Source organism: Amblyomma mixtum, chromosome 3, assembly GCF_055824585.1.
Source record: "Amblyomma mixtum isolate Tamu chromosome 3, ASM5582458v1, whole genome shotgun sequence".
Lineage (NCBI taxonomy): Eukaryota > Metazoa > Arthropoda > Arachnida > Ixodida > Ixodidae > Amblyomma > Amblyomma mixtum.
The window spans coordinates 216,276,023-216,296,744 of record NC_143014.1 but is presented as its reverse complement, the minus strand read 5'-3'; the positions used below and the strand labels follow the sequence as shown (position 1 = coordinate 216,296,744).

Below are 20,722 nucleotides of genomic sequence, written 5' to 3'. Positions count from 1 at the left end.
GATCGCACGGGCAGATATACTGCCTCTCCGTGATTACAAGCGTTGCCGCGCGAGAATGGCGTCGCGTACTCGGCCCCTCATTACCTGACACAACCTCTAGCCTCCCCAAACGCTGCAGGGTCTCCAATTCGAAACAGCAAGCGGATCTGTAGAGCAAAAGTTTGCTCCTACTGCATTCTTCTCCGGCCACTGCAGTTAGTGTGCCAGCAGCAACTCGCCTGCGCGGGTATAGGCACGGACTCATTCAAACCCGTGTGCGCGGGTATAGGCACGGACTCATTCTGACCCGTGTACGCACGGAGGCTGTCAAGGAAAGACGCATTGAAGGCATCGCAGCCTGCAGGGGCGTCTGTACGGGGGACGCAGTGGTGAATCGATGGCTCCGACAAATGCGTCGCCCCCATAAAATTTGTAAATCCGCGCACCCGTGGCCGGAAACAATTCGTACCACACCAAAAGCAGCCAGTCTTGCCTGCACGTTGCGCACACACCCGTCTCTCGCTGCAATCACAGACACACGTCAAATTTCCGAGCGTTTAGAATATAGCTCGCATAATCCGATTTGACTGCCCAGGCGCACATGGACCACCGATGAGAGCCTGCGCACTCCCAAGGTCTAGCGAGACACGTCACACACACACACACGCACACGCACGCACACGCACGCAGCTGGCAATGGCGGCCTGGCATCCAGCGTCGACGTACATTTAGACGGTGCAAAAAGCAGTAGTGATAAAAGAGAAATCCGCGTGCACCTGAAATGACGTATTGCCCAACCACACGAGTGCGGCAAAGGCTCGCTCACTCGCGCGCGTTGCCAGCGCAGCTCATTCTGGCTAAGATTTTGTAACGCAATTTTTGTTTTTTTTTTAGAAAAGCACCCGCCAACACGAAAAAAAACAAATGTCTTGCAGGGACACGAGGCAACAACGCGAAAATGACAAATGAAAAGGATGGTCGGAGAGACAACAAATCACTTGCAGTGCCTGTTCATCGCAACAAGAGAACAAGAAATGCGCAACATGGAAGAAACGAGGACGATACCAGACAACTGATGGGCAACAAATCGGTACCAAGGTGTACCGGCTCGCGATGAGAGAAATTTTAAGACGAAAAGCGAAAAAGTTGTGTAGTCAAGTTGAAAATAGGAGGTTAGCCCCCACTTTCGCCGACTAAAGTTTGTCCGTAACTGAACTGCGTCTAGCGGGGATTTTACGCGTCCGAGCCTCCCTCGTGGGGAGAGAGAGAACTTGTAATTAGAACAGATTAATTAGCAGGAGCCGGGTGCTCGGGGCCCCTAATCCAGGGCTCCGCTGACTGCATTTGACTTGCGGACTAGCTGGATGATCTCGACTTGCTGGTCCGGGCTGTCGCTGGTCAGGACCTCCTCCCACTGCTCGTGTGTCAGGTGTGGCACTATTGACTGTCTGCCCGGTTTGTCCTGGCATTCCCAACATGTATGGTAGAGCGTGGGGCTTGCTCCGCACCAAGGACAGTAACTTGGGTGTTGTGTGGGCCTGATCTTTTGTAAGATGTGAAGACTTGGATATGTGATTGTATTCTGCTCCACTTAATGACACCCGAGGAAGACAGCTGTTTGTGTGGCGGTGAGAAATGTCTTCTTTCTAGCCTAAGGTGCTCTAGCCTGTCACTATACGGTACTATGAGGGAGGTGGGGTGGGGTAGGGGCGGGGATTCGCCCGGTTTTTGAGAGCGGACTAGATCATTCGCCACCTCGTTTCCGGCTGGGCCTTCGTGAGCAGGTGTCCATGTTATTCTGTGTGACAGTACTTAATAGTGTGCTCGCCCTTCCGTGAAGTTTTCCAGCAAGGTAGTCCCGGCAGGCATGCTGGGAGTCCGTCACTATGTGCGATTACTTCCCCTGTTGATCTTGAGTCTTGATGGTGATGGCTATTTGCAGTGCTTTCGCTTCCGCGGGATCTTTGGCATAGATCAAAGCCGTGATGATTGGCCTCTTCTGGCTGTCGACCGCAGCAATCGCGAACCTGCCGGGCTCGGCATAGGCCCCGATGTCCACCTACACCGCTTCCGGTTCATTTGCTGTTTTTTTTTTTTTTTCAGTGCCTTCCTCCTCCTATACCCTACTGCCGTTCGTGGTACATGCGTATGGATATCGGGTTTACATAGATCTTCTCTCTTGTAGGTGTCGGAACTTGGGACTTGCACCGGCCAGTTCCTAGCGCCTGCATAGTCTCAGTCTCGTCAGGATGTCCCTATCCGCTTGTATTCTGGTTAGGAGCTTTTTTTTTTTTTTCTACCCTCCAGAACCGCCTCCCTGAGCTCCTCGAAGGTGCTGTGTACTGCGAGTGCCCAAAAACTTTCCGCTGATGTCGTTGATGGGATGTTTAGGGCAGTTTTATAGGTACCCCTTATGATGGTATCAATGGCCTTTCTATCAACAAATCTGATCTCTCGATAGGGGAGCCCGTAGGTAATCCTGCTTACGACTAGGGCTTGGACTAGGCGGAGGGTGCCTTCCTCCTTCATCCCTTTCCACTGCCCTCGTGGAAAGTAGGAGCTTGCGTTTTCGAAAACAAAAAAACGCCCAGCTTCGTGGCCATTCATCTGAAGGTTTCGACAGCACCTTCGCAAACAGGCTCAAACACTGCCGACCAAATTAATGGTTGAAAAGCACCGAACGGACCGCAGGCGTGAAGCATGCGCAGGAGACTCGGGCTGGGTACGACGACGAGGGAACGAGCGGCACGGGATGGCGCCACGGACCGGGTTCGCTAATACACCTTTATCACACCCTGCAGCCTCTCCTGCGAGAGTGTGAGGGCCCTTCGCAGGCGCGCTAACGAACCCTTCCCCCGAACTGGCTGCGCTGATCACCCAACGCGCGGGAGGATCGTAATCAGGCCAATATTCAGCGCTTCTCCCTCCAAAATAAATCCTATTGGCCAAAAATTGAGCGCCGCCGCAGCACGGCGAAAGAGAGCCCGCGCGCGGGAGTGGAATACCACGCACAGTGAGCGGTGAGGGGGGAGGGGGGGGGAGGGGGGGGGGAGGCGACGAGTCCGTACACGGCACTCCCCACGTATGCTACATAACGAACGCCATTATCGGACGGGCCTCAAGAAAGGACGCCAAAACCCGGCTAAACAAGCAAGTAGAGACGCGCACGCAGAAAAACGAGACGCCGAATAACAAGAGGACGGGACATGAGGCCGGCAAACTGCGCAAGAGAGTGCGGAGTGGGAGAGGAAAATGCAGCGGGGAAGAAGAACAGTGCGGGCAGAAGCAGGAAGGATGGGGGGCTGCTCGTAGACGCGTCAGGTGCGCCCTGAATGTCCTTCCAATTTCCCAAGGCCTACCAGCCCGCTTTCCCAGCGACGCGAATGCCACGCGCTGGCGCGTTATTATTATTGATTGGACGCATTCAAGCTAACGAACTTGGTGTAGCCCCCTCGACGCCGCTGCGAACCCCCTCCCCCACCTCTCTTCCTCTTCCGCAGTCCCCTTATGGCGACTACAGCAGCAGTCCGGCCACGCTAGCCCGCAACTCTCTCGCACTCTTTACCCTCCCACTTTTCACCCGCTTTCCATCGTTTCCTCCTCACCCGCTTTCATTTTTGTTTTCTTTTTTCTTCCCCTCTGGGTTTCATTTTTGGCCCGGCGTTGATTTATAGGTGTGTGTTTGTTCGGCCGCATCGGCGTCGGCGCTCGACAGCGCAGCAAGGAGGTTCGTTAGCCAAAGCCGGCGCGCCCCGAACAATGGGGCATCGTTTCGCGAAGGAGGCAGAAGGACGGCGGCGGTTCCGCGGGAGAGGGTACCATGCGCGCCTCATCCTCTCTCTCCTCCCTTCGCAACCCGCACTTCGGCAAAAGAGCGTCCACCCCTCTCCGACCCCGCGCAGCTCGTTTCCCACACATTTGCCCAGCATTTGCACTCCTTTCTTCTCTTCCCTCGCTCCTTCCTCCTCTCCCCCCCCATCCACTCTCCCGCTGCCTTTCCTCACTCATTCCGTAATTCAAACAAGGACCCACCCGAGCGTAATTTCCCCTCCGCTTTTCGCGCCGCTCCTAATCCGCTCCGCGAGAGCGACGCTTTCGCTCGCCGCGATGAGAGACTGCAGAAAATATTGGCGTCAAGAGTCCGGGAGACAGCCCCTCGCGGCGAGCTCTGCGGGGAGCCCGGCCAGCCGCCCGGACACAGCGCGGCGCCGGTGCGGAGGGGAAAAACAAACAGTAGAAAACAGAGTGACGCGAGGCGGCCTCAGGTGTTCTCGACGACGCGAGTGCTCAACGCTTGTCGACAGCCTCAGCCACAGAGGCAAATGCTTACGCGGACCCATCTCCGTTTCGAGGCGCGAAGCTCCGACCAAATTTTTCATCTCCTGAAGAACAAAAGTCACGGAAGTACAGACCAAGCGCGCAAGGAAGTTCCGAAGAATGTCGCGTATTACATGCGTGGACGGGGTACGAACCGCCCAACGAGCTAATCAATAGCCACGTTTACATGAATGCGAAGTCAACTCCAGTCCATTTCAAGAAACAAAAAGAAAAGAGCAGAGGACGAGTCAAGCCTTTCCTTCTCAAAACCTGCTCTTTCCCTCAAAAAGTGGACTGGAGTCGGCTTCTGTCGCATTCGTGTAAAAGCGACTGCTGTTCACTGCCATTTTCTGAAGAAGTTAGCGCAAAAACAGCTAGTGAATGTCTTATAAGCCCTTTCTTTCTGTCTCTCCCTTGTCCGTTTTTTTTGCGCTAACTTCTTCAGAAAATGCATCACCAACTAGCCCGGCAGCTTGCTCTCCTGTTCCCTGCCACTGACAACTAAACGTGACAATCACCCCCGAACAGCATTCCGTGGCAGATATGTGGACTTTGTTGTTAGAGTTTCAACCGTAGTGCTTTTGGAACTCACCGCGCTTCCGAGATCCTGCGCTCACCGCCAGTTCAGTGCCGCCCGACCGCACGAGAGGAGGCCGCACGTAAGCTTTCGCTTGAGGAATGCCACCGGCGCAAACGGTACACGAAAGACTCCTTCAAGTTACTATAGTGCAGGGCAATTACATCGAACAGGGCGTGCAAGTTTGGCGCACTCTGCTAAACCGTGATAAACCCACTCATGAGGCAAAGTACTAATTGCTCCTCCCTTCCTTGGTGTGCACTTTTGGTTTGGTTTAGTTTCGTTTATTGGGGTTTAACGTCCCAAAGTGGCTCAAGCTATGAGGGATGCCGTAGTGAAGGGCTCCGGAAATTTAGACCACCTGGGGTTCTTTAACGTGCACTGACATCGCACAGTACACGGGCCTCTAGAATTTCTCCTCCAAAGGGGTGTGCACTTTTCCTTCCCGCTGACAGAGCTAGCATTTAACGCAAGCTGGTCACGGGCAGTCACCCAATCAAAACAGGCACAGATGGAGTGAAGACGTCCAACCTACAACGCGCATGCCAGAGAAAAGGAGCCGAGCTAAGAGAAGTCTTGGGAATTATAACAATAGTTATTAGTTATTTGTCATGAAAGGGCCTGATTCCGAGCAAGAGGGGCATAGAAACGAGCCAAAAGACAATCTCCAGAAACATGTGATGTGCTGGGCCCCACATTCCCACACCGTAGGGGGAGGGGGTCAAATCGAGGCCGGCGTCGTTGGAGTTCACATGGGCGCCCGAGCCACGAGCAGCCGTGAGAGGCGACAACGAGGTGAAAGACGGCCGGAAGAATTACGACGCGGGGCTCCACGGCGAACAACAACAACGCCAGAGCGCGGCAGGCGAGCGCGGGGGAGGGCGGCCTGCAAGGATCGATGGAAACGAGAAAAGAAAGCGGGCAATCGCGAACAAGCAGGCGTGTTTTATACGCGGGGCCGCGCTCGCCCCACCGACAGCGCCAAATGTCCGAGCAAATGGGAGGAACACGTGTTCGCTTATGCAAATGCGGGCACGCTCAGGACCTGACCAAGCGCGGAGTGAAGGGGGGGTTCTCTCGAGCCTCAGCCCTCCGCTCTGGGGCGCCGCGGTTGCTCGCTCTAGCGTGTCTCTCTCTTAGTTTATTCGTTGTTTTTTTTTCATTCTTCACATCTTTCTTTCTCTACCCGCTTTCTTTGCTCTTCTAGCGCCGGAGTCGAGCGGCGCTAGTCTTGTACTCCTGCCTCCCTTCGCTCAGCGCGAGCGTCGTTATTATTCCTCCTCCAAGCCCCGTCGAAATGTCCCTCGCGTTCGACCCGACGAATGAGTCGGCGAAGAGCCCAGCGCGTAGCAGCGACAAGGCGTCGTGTCAACAAGCGTTCTGCCCGGTACACTATAAGCTGGGGGAAAAACACGTATGCGCGCGCACCACGCGACGGCTCGGCCATACCCAGGCTCATTCAAGAATACCGGCGCCAATGGGGGGCAAAGCCGTGGCTTGTAGTGACCGCGACGAGGATTCGAGAGCGGGTCGCGAGACAAGCCCCATCGCATGGCCGCTACGACTTGTCAGTCAAGCTCCCTGCCTCCCAGTTCGCACGTCGCGTTCCTTTAACCGTGGTCTCCGAAATAAGTAGGAACGCTCGAACAACCTGACCTGATCGCCCTGCACTTTAGCAAAACGGTGGCGCGCGATATACGGTTGCTCCTGGGCCGCGCCGACAAAGAAGCCGAAGAACATACTACATGTCATGTTACAAGTACGCTTCTGATAAAAAAAAAAAAATGGCTGCGCGCATCTGCGCTACATAATGCTGCCATTTTATCTCCTAAGCAACAAACAAACAGTTGAGATAACCAGGTATAACACCACAGGCCCGCAGCGGACCCTTCAAAACAAATACTATCAGGCGCCTTGCACAAACACTGCAAAAACCCTGCACAAACCTTGCACAAGAGGTGGCAAACCTTGATCCAGCTCAAGACACCTTTCACCGACTCCTCGGTGTGCGGACCTTCACCGCAACTGATTGATATGCCTCGGAGCTCTAATTATTTAGCGAGTCCGTAACTCCGAAACGAATGTTGCCATCAAACAAGGGCTTCAGCACACCTCGCACAATAGAGGCTTGCACCAGAGAGAATCACTTAAAGCACAAGCCTCTTCGCAAGGAAGCTATGACAGCGTGCGATTGGTATACAACGGCTACGAAGCGAGTGCAAACTCTAAATGACAAAATATAACAACGAAACGGCCATTAAACGTTTCCGTAGCGCTCTTCACGTCTTGGCTTCCGAAAGACGGGCCGACCGACCAAACGAATACTCGCTCAACTACGCCAATCCATCCGTCGAGAGCACACATCAAGCCTGGTCCTCTTCAAGCTTCGAAAGGCAACGCATCAGCGCCGAAGTGCCCGGAAAAGCGCACGTTTATCGCATCGCCGGAAGATGACAGAACGGCAAGCGGGCATTACGGGGCCGCGCAAGCCCGGGCCGCAATGCTCGGCCGCATTAGCATAACGCTAATCATCTCCGTAAAGCGCGTTACCGTTATCACTGGGCGCCCGCTACGCATACACATAAATATACATACATACAGACGCAAGCTGCGCCATTTGCACACGCGGCAGAGTATAGCGTCGGGCGGTAATGCGTCTCAATTAGCGCACGTCGGCCGGAGGCGGCCGTAGTGCGTTCGCTAAAGATATGAAAAGAGTTCGGAAACGGGCATAACCGTCCCGCGAGTTTTCTGCGCGGTATACGCGCTAGGACAGTCATCAAGCGGCGAGCAAGCAAACGCGCTGGAGAGCCAGAAATAAGGACGGACGGAAGGCACACTCTCTCAAGCGACTTGAAAATATCGGGGGACTCGCATTACCGGCCGGTATATTTATACGCATTTATATCCGCGGAATGAAATATAATCTGGCAGCCGGAACCGGGAACGTCTTGGAAAAAAACGAAGGAGATAGGAAACAAAAAGAAGCGAGGGCCGAGAGTAGAGAGGCCTTGACGTGGAAATAGTGCCTCGCGCGGCCCGTGCTCCCTATAAATACGTGTCGCACGGGCCGGCGCCCATTCCGACGTCCCCGCGCGGGCCCCGGCAGCTGCTGGATTGGGGAGAGAATGCGCCGTTACGAAAACGGACGGATTAAAAAAAATACAGAAACGAAGCTCGCGCAACAGCGGTCACGAGTAGCGAAAGAGTGGTGGCCGAAAAAAAAAAAAAACACGCAAGCACATAAAGGAAGAGACGGCTGGGTAATGAAATGCGCCGACAAGAGGTATGCGAGAGACAGTTATGGGGGAGGGTAGCGGGGTGATAAGCGGCGTTAGGACGACGGAGAGGAAGTATAGGGAAAGAGGGGCTGCGCAGATGTTCGGGAAACCGACGATGGGGCTCGAAAGGAGAGCGCGCTCAAGTCGAAGCCGGAGGGGGGTAGGAGATGAGGCGCGCGCGCGCGCTGGCGTGGATAATTTCTTCCGGAGTCCGCGGGCTTTTGGAGAACACGAAAAGGCCATTCCGCCGCACTGTACTGTGCCAAGAAGGAAGCGCTCGCCTGCCGACAGACGGGCCCTGTCGGATACGCGCTCTCTATTTCCCAGCCCTATAGCACAACACACCACTGGCGTCAGCGAAGGCAGCACTCGCGCGCAAGAACCATGGGATCGTAAGGATGGGGAGGAAACCACGTGCTCGTCCTCTTTCTCTCTCACTGTACTGCCCTGAGATGGGCGCGGTTTGGTCATTAGAAAAACGACGAGAGTGGCCGACAAGCATGCGCAGATGACGGTTGTGTGTTAGAAAATGAGGAAGACATTTCTCTGACAGCTGTCTTCAAGGCCGAGGCAGTCGGTGGAAAGTAGCGGCTGCCGGAGACCCGTCTTCCCCTCTTTCTCTAGGAGCTGGTGATTTCTGTTGTAACAGCGAATAGCGACGTCACGCAAATGGCTCCACTGCGCCTAAAAGTTCGTTCATCCCCCAAGACAGTTTTAGCAGCGCGTCCGAAAAGCTCTTCGTACGCAGTGCGCAAAACGCAAGCGCGAGCCTTTCGTCCTACGTGTTCACGCAACGCGGTGTTGTGTGCGTTATGGCCTTTACGGAGCTTGTGTAGAGACCACTGGCATCATGGCAGCTGACCAGATACTGCTTCAGACCAAATTCAGAGTCGCCGATGCATTCTTTGATCTATAGCTCTCTCTAAGTGGCTGCATTCGCTGCGTATTCACACATTCTGACCCATACGTACAACTAGCCGTTCCTTTTCAAATAAAGTGTCGATTTTCTAGAAACGAGCCGGGCGGGAAGGGGGGGGGGGGGGGGGGGGGGCAGAGGTTTTCTGACTATGTGCCGGGCTTCGCTTTTTCATTTGCTTGCACTATTTTAATCCTTCAGGAAAAAACACAAAAACAAAGACTGCTAATGCACTCACTACCGCCATCAGTAAATGAGGAAAAGGTTTCCGCAGCCCAGCGCTGAAGTGTTTTGAGTCATTGCTATACATGACGCCGCTTGGTGTTACGCTTCTCGGGCGCCGGGCTTTCCACGTTCAGCTACACGCTCAGCTAAAACTACAGTTGGCAAGACGTATGGCAGTGCACTGCAACGCCTACCGGTGGATAAGCAAAGCTTGTGCGTGCCCTATACTGAAGCTATCAATTAAAACTTTAAACTTTAAATAGACCGGCCACTGACCAAAACCAGCCATGAGATTATGGTGGAAACGAAAAGATCTTGACTCGCTGTAAGGGTTGAACCCTACAATATCCAAGAAACGAAGATTTGTAATTTTTTATTTAGCACTGAAAATAGCATAAAACAGCATAAAACAAACTGAAGTGCACTGAAGTGCCATCATGCGGTGAAACCCTGCCATATCGGTGTATCCTACCATGTGACCACATCTCTCGATAAAATATCCCTCAAGGAGTACAGACACCTCACTTTTCGTTGCGTGCTTTCTTATTTGTAATGATGCGTAAGTCTTTACTATACATGGGTTCCTACGTGGTATTCGCCTAAGACCACTAAATAATTTATAATTCAATTTTTCTCTCATGCTGTCTCGCTTTCGGTTTTAATAACACTGTGGAATCTAGGGACGGTATTAGTCACCTGAAGCATGAAAAAACTGCAATATAATCGCTGCTTCTTCATTCGCTCTTCAGGCAGGATGGCTTCAGCGTTGTAGTGAATTGAAGCGACGAAACAGCGATTATATCGCCGTTCTTTCATGCCTCGCGTGACCTAGGGACCTTTGACGTGATGTTCCGGTTTCGCCTGTTAAAACCGAAACAGCACGATGGAGGTCATAGGCAAATAAACACACAAAAGAATTCTATCAGGAGTGTTTCTCATGCCTTAACACAGTTTATGCTCTCTTCAGTGCCCTTGTCAGCGAAAGCCAGTGCCCCTTCGCATCGCCGATAACGTGCTTTTTGCTTCTGTCACTAGATGCCGCCACAGTGTTATACATCTCTTGGATGAAGCAGTAACCACGGTCCGCTAAAGCTTTCGCCGACGAGGCGTCCATCGCTGTGCCGTTACAGCACTGAGAGCGGAAACTGAAAAAGGCGCTACTCTATACTCAAAATATCGAATTATTGCCTGGCGGGTGATATTTCTGTTAGTTTTCGGTACACCAATTTTGCCGACGTGCAATCGCCATCGCTCTCGCTGATCATGGTTTGCAGCATCCGGGTACATAAAAACGGGTGCAGGCACTGACCTGAAAAATTTTCGATAAATGTCTTCTATACAGCGTTTATAACAAAAACTGTTGCTGAGTCGAACTTTTCGTTGCGCCGAAAACAATCGGATGCTCAAAATTCAGTGGCTGGTCCTTTTAACCTACGCTCTTTCTGGCTGCCGAAATGTCTTAATTTTAGGGAAATTACTGTAGCACTGAATGTCACAGCTTGCTCGTAATGCGTCGGCTGCACCGAGGTTTACCTCAATGAGTTACGAACAAAACACTCGCTATGTGGATGGGTGGCGCCATCTGTTGCAAACGCTACTAATCACAAACATTTTTCGTTTAACAGTTAGCGAACACTTTTGATAAAATTGCGCGTTTTACTGATACGAAAATATCCTTTCCAGCGAACATGTTCTCTGGGACAACAAAAAAAAAATTACGCAAAGCAGGAGAACATAGGTGTACGAACTTATTGTCAGCAAGGGTCTGGTTCTAAACGAAACAAAGGAGTTGGCTTCTCTGCAATTCATGGATGTTTTTCAGCCATGTGATCGTGTTTGACCAATAGGGGTGCGAGTGGCCCCAGGAAAGCAAACGCGCGACTCTAGGTAATTACACAGTAATTATAGTGAAACATACTGGCCCATCTTTCACCGCTTACTGCTTATACTTTATAGCTAACAGCCCATGGACGCTCGGCACGTCTAACACATTCCCACTGCTTCCTTACACTCTTTCCGCGCTTCTTCACTCGCCACGGTCACCTCCCCACGACGGCAATGGGCTTCACGGGATTTCTCCAAAACTAAACCTCAGGTGACATCATGCCCACACAGACTATAAGTCGGCAGAAGAATCGTTTAGAGTTGCAGCTTAACGTACACGAGTTCTCTACGTACAGGCGCGGCCATAAGTAAACGGTGCACGCTACTGCGTTCGAAGTGCACTCACGCTTTCTCCATTGGTAATGAAGAAGCGTTGTCTGTCTACAAGGTAGCCCACCAACCTCCTCTACCAGTATGCGCGTATCGCTGCTGGAAATTTCAATTAAGTGACGCGAGAAAAATATTCGAAGACAGTTGCGTGCTCCGTTTACTTTTGTCCGCGCCTGTACGTATGTTTCAGGCTCTCGCATCTCCCTGAAATCACGAAGCCTAAATGACAACGCGCCTTTGCAGCTGTTTATCGATTCGGCTGCTACGAAGACCGTGAAGATGCGCCTTTTTGTCGGAAATGCAACGCTATTGGACAGAAGCTCACGGTTGGTTTAAGTTTGAACGCTCAGAAATATTGCACTACGGCCCGAAAAATTAAGCCTGTAGCGTGACATTCATGATGCACGCGATATCAAACGCAATAACGGCTCTTTTGAGAGCGGAAGAAAGTTTTTTTTTTTTTTTTGAGGCGCTAATATCGCTCAATGCTCGTAACTTTGCCCTGGACGCGCTGCAAGCGGCAAACTCAAAGTGTCAAAGTGTTTATTTAGACAACTCAATGGTACAGTTGCCTAGGGCGCAGACTAAAAGGCAAAAGGATGCCTGACAAAGAGTCCGCGCCCTTCTTGCTCCCATTCGAGAGCACAAGACATTCAGAGAGTAAAATAGACACAAAAACGAAATGGAAATACAGAAAGGATTGGTTAACAGTGAACTGCAGTAATTTCATCTTGAACATTTATCTACAGCTGGAGAAATACTATGAGACAACAGAATAAAAAAAAAGTGGTTATGCCTGGAGTGACAACAGATACATGGTGATGCAATTTTTGAAAGCTTTCAATGATTTGCTTTCTTGAATAATGTTTACAGCAGGATGGTGATCGTTTAAAAAACTGGAAATTCTGTAGCTAAGTTTCTGGGCGCCGTAGTTAGTACGTATTTTTTCCTTATTATAACTTATGTGCCGTATGTTGTAGCTGTGTGGTTTCGTGAGATACTTATGACAAAAGGCGGCAGGATCAGAATGCATTTGTTGGTAAGTGGCTAACGCTATCTTTTTGTTTATAACATTCCACAGTGTAAGCAATTGGTGTTTCCTAAACAATGGGGCAGTGTGGCTAAGGTATGGTGCATTATCCATTAGTCGCAGAAATTTCTTTTGTAATAAGTATATGTTTTCTATGCTTGTTTTAGGTGCTGTGCCCCAAACAAGAAGACAATAATGGAAACGCGAATGTACCAGTGTGTAGTATAGTTGTTTCTTTAGCCACATAGGCAAAAGGTCCTTTAATTTATACATGATACCAATGGACCTAGAGATACCTGTGCGAACTTTTTCAATGTGAGGGGACGTAAAAACTCTTCCATTATTCTTTCGTTTTTTTTGTTTTTTTTTTGCGTGTATGCGTGTGCGTGCGGTGGCGGTAGAAGGATACCCTTGAAAAAGTTCGGCGTCTGTGCACGTATAGGCGGTCCCGCGCTGCGAGTGTTATTCCTTGCGCTTCTTCAACTATAACTCTGCGCTATTAACGCTTTGACAGAGCGTCCAGGTTGCGGTTATCGCTATACGCCCTCGTAACAAGCGGCAGCACATTCACAGGCACTCAGGCAGAGGAGTCCGAGACGCAGAACGGGTCACGAGTACACGGCACAAAGGAATCAATGCTCTAGTCGACGGCCCATTACGTTGGGCCACAGATGGAAGGGCTCCGTTGTGGCGGACGCGCTCTGGTGAGCACAGTGGAAAGAGGCCGCCTTCACAGCCGCGGCTAGACTTATTAATACCAACGCAACCTCCTCAGCACAGGCCCGGTTAAATACATCCTCGCAGCTTCCTCTTTCGTCTCAAGACAAAAGGCCCGCCGTTTACGCACTATGCCAAGCGGCTCAACTGGCAAGAGGAATGCATGCGCTACACGGCCCACCAGGAAACGTGCGCGACACGAATCTGGGACAACCGCCGCAGTTACTGTAGACAAAAAGAAAAAACAATCACAGCGGTCGTAACTGGCTGCACTATGACTAATATTGCTGCTCACTCTACCGCTGTCACCAACACACCGAAGCGTATACACCAGACACAGCCACCGGATAAGAGTTTCAGAGGTGAGTAGAATCATGATCTGGGAAGATGTCGTGGCGAACTCAGGATGTTTCCTCTGAAGCGTATTTGACCGCCAGCGTCGGGCTGAGCTAAGGTTAGTCTGCGGAATAAAGCTGATATTGCTAAGACGCGACGAGAAATGCAAGAATTCGCGTTGCGAAACGGCACGCCTTGAATATAGGGAGGGACAAGGAAACACAGTTACAAAATCACTAAGCCCGAAGATAAAAAAAAAAGAGAGGGGGGGGGGGCAACGAACGATGTTCATCTGCGGACAGGCGTGAACTATGTTTGCGCAATCAGAGAGCCATTCACACAAAATCTCCCCGCAGGATCAATCGAAACATAGACACGAAAAAGAAGAGAGAGAGAGAGAGAACGATAAGACGTCCATTTTTACGCGTATATATCCGCGTTCGCCACCGAAGCCAGTGCCCGACAGCCATTTTTCCTTCGCCAAACATCCGAGTCTTGCTTTCTTTCTATGCTTTTATTTCCTTCTCTCCTCTCGTACAGTTATTATTCTCCGCACCGTGAACGCGTTATTTTCGCCCTGGTTGTACACTCTGGTTTCGCCCCGCACTTCCTTTCTCCTCCTCCACCTCCGCGCTCTTGAACGTTTTGCTTCTTTTTTCGCGGCACCCCAATCTCCTCCCCGGCCGCCCCCCTTCCTCGCCCTGTTTTTTCAATGGCATCCTTATTATGACGTGCCGATGGAGCCCGCCGGCCCACCACGAACGCACTGAGCGGCGCGCACATACACGCGCACAATGTAATAACCAGCGAACAAACAAGGCGCGTAGGCCGAAAACGAGAAAACCGCTAAGGAAAAGACAAACCTGCCATCGCGACGACTAAAGGAAGGAGGCGGGGAGGGGGGAGAGGAGATAATAAACGCGCTACACAGAGAACGCGGCAACGCAAGAAAATAATAAACAAAACGAGAGCCGTGCGAAATGAAATACACATTCTCGGACGACCTCTTGAGGAGGGAGGCGAGAGACCAAGGAGGGAAGGAGAGGAGGTAACGAAATGGGGACTCCCGCCACCGCTGCTCTCTCTCTGCAAACAAGACGACGACAGAAAGCAAACGACAGAGCTCGCGAAAGAAGCAGCAGCCCACCCTGAGCAAGAACAAGAAAGGAGACCCAAACGCCATAAAAATAAGAAGAAACAAATCGGCCACGGAGAATCAGAGGTGAAGAGAGAGGGAGGAAAGCAAAACGCGAAAGAAAGAAAACGGAAGCGAGGAGGAGAGAAAATGACGTCTTCCAAGGGAAACGAACCGAACTTGTTCCTTCCCCTCTCGCGCCATCCCGCGGATGGGGATAGACGAAAGACGAAAAAAAAAAAAATAAGAGGGGGGATGGGGGGGAGACGCACTATATAGCTCGTCCTTGCTTACGCTACGTTCATTCCATGTATCTGCTGCTTTCTTTCTCGCCGCTGGTTGCTCCTTTCCCAGCTATATATATTCTCTCCCTCCCCCCCATCCTTCTTCCATTCCTTCGTCAATTTTCGTCCTTGTTCATGATGTTCCTTTTAACAAGATTTTTATCCATCGCGCGCTGGCTCCCCTCCTGCTTTGTTCAATTCCCCCTCTAGTGGCGGGGAGAGAAGCGAATTGACTTCTCTGCGTGTTTACTTTTTTTCTTCTTCCCGAGTATGTCTGGTCTAAAACGAGAAGTCATAAAAACTAACAAAAAAACAACGCAAAACCTGGCGGCGAGAAAACGGGGAAAGCAAAACAAAACTCGGACAAGTAGAAAAGGATCTACAGAACGAAAAAGAAGAAGAAATAAAAATGAAACACCGCCGCGAGAAAATGAGACAAACACCAGCCACGGCGGTGGGAAAAAAGACTGGAGGGGGGGGTGCGATGGTAATAGGCGCAGCAGGCCAGCACAAGCAGACGACGACAGAAACGAGTCAGACGACGGCTGTTGGGTACGCACACACTCATCGACGATTCGCGCTATGCGAAGCATCCATCCGTACCGGGCTGAGGAAGGAAGAAGGAAAGAAAACGGAACACAAAGAGGGGAAACGCAGAAAAAAGGAAAACTCCCGCAATAAGCGAGGGAGAGAGAAGAAGTGGAACGGTGACGACAACCTTTTATAGCGCGGAAACGCGCGCTCTTGTTTTCTGCCTCGGCGTTCTCAACCCTCGAATTGGTAAGGAGGGCTGAGGTCTCATTCCTTTCCTTTCAGTACCTCCTCCATTTTTTTTTCTTTCTCGCCACTCGTTCTCTCGCTTCTTCTTTGCGTGCTATCACTTCGCCGGCATCGCGTCTAGTGGACGCGCAGCAATTGCACAGGCAGCCAGCCCGTTTCCCTTTTTCTTCCTTCGCAAAGCGTTTGTTACGGTCACGTGCGGGATGCGATTGCCTCATCCCTAATTTCCTTCAACTCGCTCCTCTTCTCACACCACGCGCCTCTTTTTTTTTCGGCGCCGTTCTTTTTTATTCCCGCCCTGTTCCTTTTTTTCCCCCTCGGCTGCCCTCAACGACCGTGTATATAAGCGCTGCAAGGAATCCGCGTCCTCGACCTCAATTTCAGAAGGTGACGAGAGGAGAACTGAAAGGGGAAAAAATGCACAGGAAAGAAGGTCTGCAGCATCCGAGGGACGGGAGAGAAGGGGAGTCTTGACAGTGATTTTCCTTATCTCTGTCACTGTTTTTAGGTTGTCTCACGTCGTCTGTCTTACCTTTCCGTCGAATGCGAGTCGCCGTGCGTAAACAACAATCGCACTGCTTAAACTGCGACGTCATGACAACACACACACACACACACACACACACACACACACACACACACACACACACACACACACACACACACACACACACACACACACACACACACACACACACACACACACACACACACACACACACACACACACACACACACACACACACACACACACACACACACACACACACACACACACACACACACACACGCGCGCGCGCGCGAGGAGCCTACTTATGAAGATCGCAGGTTGCTTCGTCGACAGCATTAATGACATGACAGCCCAAATTTGACAGCTAAGTGATTCAAGTGAAATTAGACAAATCTACTGTGAAACTCACAGTGCCCTCTAACCATAATGCGAAGAATGATGGCTAGATTACGGGCGACGACAACACTGCGTGAAGAGTAACAGCGCCTTTTCATGAAAGCGGGTTTCAAGAACACGTCACCTATGTGCTGAATTACTACTATTGCCTGGTATATTCAGTATAGTCAAGCTCATTATGAAGGTGATCGGTTTCGCATCAGCCACATATACAAAGCCAACAAATCTTGCCTGGTGCAAACGAAAAACTGCTCTGTATGACACGCTGAGGCACAGATGACCAAGGAGCCAGGCAATGCCCATATATTTTGTACATCATCCATGCGAAATGAAGTGCGGTAGGGTATCTTCATCCAAGCTTTTAAGCCCACAATGATCGGCTAATTCGCATTGATTCCACCCTCCGTGTTTCTAGGCGGTTGACACTCGTTCAGGTTGGTCCCCTCTAGACTTTCATCTGCGTTCTAGAATTATATGTGCAGGACAGCTGTGACGCAGAAGGCATTTCCATGCAAAGTAATTAGGCTACAGACGTCCTTAATTCTGCGCCTGAACTACCATGCCGTCTACCACCTGAGTGGCACGCACCTTATTTCTGCTCCTCACTGGATTTCCCGATGCCAACCCGTCCATCATTTTCGCCGCAATATTTTTTTTTATAATTCCTAGCCTTTCGTATCATTAATTACGATGAAGCGTGAAACTCCGCTCTGGCGACAATTTACGACGTTCCTTGCACCAACATTCCCCCAGTTTCGAAATAGATTGCATAGCGAAGAGCTGACATTAAACTCAAAAGATGGTGCACGTTTCACTAAGTCGAAGTCCGCACGACTTGCACGGGTGCATCGAATCGCTGGTGGCGCCATCATCAAGTTGGTTGGTTGGTTTATGGGGTTTAACGTCCCAAAGCGACTAAGGCTATGAGAGACGCCGTAGTGGAGGGCTCCGGAAATTTAGACCACCTGGGGTTCTTTAACGTGCACTGACATCGCACAGTACACGGGCCTATAGAATTTCTCCTCCAAAGAAATTCCAGCCGCCGCGGCCGGGATCGAACCCGCGTCTTTTGGGTCAGCAGCCGAGCGCCGTAACCACTGAGCCATCGCGGCGGCCATCATCAAGTGGGGTCACAGGGCGCCATGCAAATGGGAAAAATTAGAGTTCACTGCGGCGACCCGCACTGGCAGAATGCGAAAGCACTGACGCCTCATCGGCACTCGTCGCCTCTTTGGCTCTATTTATAATTTTATTTTTGTTCGTTCATTAATGTAACTACTGAATTGGCGTAATTATCCTATGCTTTAATTAAATATCGATTTATTTGCTCTAATTATACCTTCGTTTATCTCAATCAACCATTCTGGTTTTTGCAACTTGGCGCCGTTGTTGCTTTCCCGTCCACTTACTATATCCCCGTCCAGCCTAATTAACTAATTACTCTATGTCAATGAAACTTTTTGTTCCATTAATTATCACTAATCAAATACATTTCAATTCAGTGCAAATTTTATTTTCACTCCTTTGCCTATTTTGCACTATTTTGCCGTCCACGGCTATTTTCCCATCCCCTCCCAATATCGACGTCCGCGCTATTTCGACACTTTTGGCTTTAATTAATTCACTAATCATCCTATCGACATATTTTTTTTTTTCGATTACAACCACACGTTTGATGCTACCTCTTGTGAGAACGTCACAACTGATGCGGACACGTTTTGGTGACACGTTCTGCGGCCACGTTTCGCGGACACATTTTGGTGGCACAACCCCGCGACGTAGCCTGATAATGCTTTCGCATTAATAAAGTGAAGCAGCGAGCCGCTTTACGCAGCCGCCAACAAGCACGGGGCGTGTAAACGGGTGGCGGCTGCAGACGCGACGATCCCGACGCGTGCACTGCGCTGCAGTCCTCGTGCTCCCCAAGGCAATCAATCGGCCGGGACGAATGAACGCCGTTTTCCCAGTCTGGAATGGTGCCACGGTCGAACACGTGCGAGACCACCCAAGGGTAGCGGGACCACCACAAGTGGGGGGGGGGGGGGGGGGGGGGGGGGAGGCGTCAGCGTGCATCTGCGGAAAGCCCCGACAGCGATCGTATACGCGAGGCCATCCGAACCGCGTCCTGAACGAGTCATTGTTCTTCAACTCAAAATTACTTTTGTTATCGACACCCAACAAAATACCCGTCATAGTTTAGCGGCACGGGCCAGGTCTCGCTTCTTAACACATAACACTACCACCTACCTACCCACCTACTATAGTGAACTAGAATACTTTCTAGTACACTATACTACCTACCTACCTGACAATGTTGACGGCCTCCCTGCCATAAAGCTGCCAACACTGCCTGACTAGGCCAGACAGCCACCTCGGCAGCGGCACCGTAGCAAAAAGGTCCGCGAAAACCGCAATGCGTGACATATCGCCCGACATCCGGTTTCTTTCCGCATCTGGCTTTAATATTTTAGTCGCCAGCTGAAAATAATTTCGTTCTATTCGTCGCTGGTGCCGTACCTCGTGAGATTTATTTTTGTTTTCCTTCACCTTTAGCAAAAATCACCTCGGCTTCCCTCTTGCGATAAACCACGGGGCAAAGGACACAAATAATAGGTCGCTGATGAGACCGATGGGGCCACCGGCAGAGGGAAGAGCCCAGGGCTCACAAGGGTGCACAATGGAGCGGACGGGTGAGACAAGTGCAGTGATGGGAATGGCCAAAACCATTTTGTAGCAGGCCTTGTAGCAGGAAAATATTCGCTTTGTAGCAAGCGTCACTTGTTTTGTAGCAAGAGCCGGCATTTCCGAAAAAAAAAGCTTAGAAGACAAATTTATAGTTTATTTGTAACAGCATACATCAATGCAATGCAATACAGAAACACACAAAGTGTATATTGACTAGCACTGGTAATCATTACCATGGTAATTGTACCGCAAGACAAAGAAACATTGTCTTCACCAGCAACAAAGAACTGAGACCGAAGTACTCAAAATATTAAAATAAATTATGAGTGTAAACAGGAGCAGCCACTGAACTAAACCTGCTTTCGAGAAAAAAAGGAACTGACCATCTTGGATTGCAGTAAGCATGTATGACAACCCTTCGCACAAGAATCAAGAGAAATGAAAGGGAATTAGGCATGTGCTTTAAAAATACTGATATCAGATGGACAGGCCTATGTTCCTTTCTTTGAGCCCTTATTAAAGGCAGCCAGATGAGAGACACTATCATTCATTTTTTCCCTAGCTTGGCTCAATATTGCCTGGCCACTCGCAATGTCACTGAAGTTCTTCAGCTTCATGCCCCGCTCAATCAGCAATTCAGCATTTCTGAACATGTGCTGCGCTTCATCTACCTTCTGTTTCGCTTGTGCTTTAGACAAGCTGGCACTTGCTAGCACTGGATCCGCACCTGCACGTGGCCTTTTCGACTTCTCTTGTTCGCAGGCAATGCGCTCTGCATACCGTTTCGATGCGCCTCGAACGGCCCTAATGACATTTGGACAAATTGAAAGCTGGCATGGGTCACTGTTGTACCTTCTGGCAAATGACATAATCTGGCGAATACCATTCACGCTTGCCAGACAAAGGTTCGACCTCTCATTCAAAACCCTTGTATTCTGGCTGAAGCCTCGCTCAACATCAGCGTTCCCATGCGGAAGCGAAAGAAGGGCCTTGACAAGCTTAGTCAAAAGCGGATATTTTCTCTCACCTTGAGCGCCCTTGATGATAAATATATTATGCCAGTATTTGTCAAGTGGCCCATCAGTGCCCACATTCAGCGCTTCAGAGCTTAAGAGTGTCACCTCATCAAGGAGAGATGAAACTTGGCTAGGTTGTATCACTTGAGGCGCACATTTTGCAAGATATCTGAACGATTCTGCTGAAGACTCCTGGGAGTGGGTGTTTGGGTGCAAGCACCTGAGGTGCTGAAGTGTCAAATTCTGAAGAGGAAGCCTTGTCAGAAGGTACTTTGAGCACGCTATGTAAAATGACCTAGCTCCTAGTCGAAATTCAGCTTTCT

The 20,722-nt window shown here is 50.6% G+C and overlaps 1 protein-coding gene across 2 annotated transcripts in view; it reads right to left on the bottom strand.

Annotated features, from left to right (window-relative positions):
• Positions 1-20,722, bottom strand: part of LOC149353663 (LIM domain only protein 3) — a 170,277-nt gene that overhangs the window by 47,041 nt on the left and 102,514 nt on the right. The window lies entirely within an intron of this gene.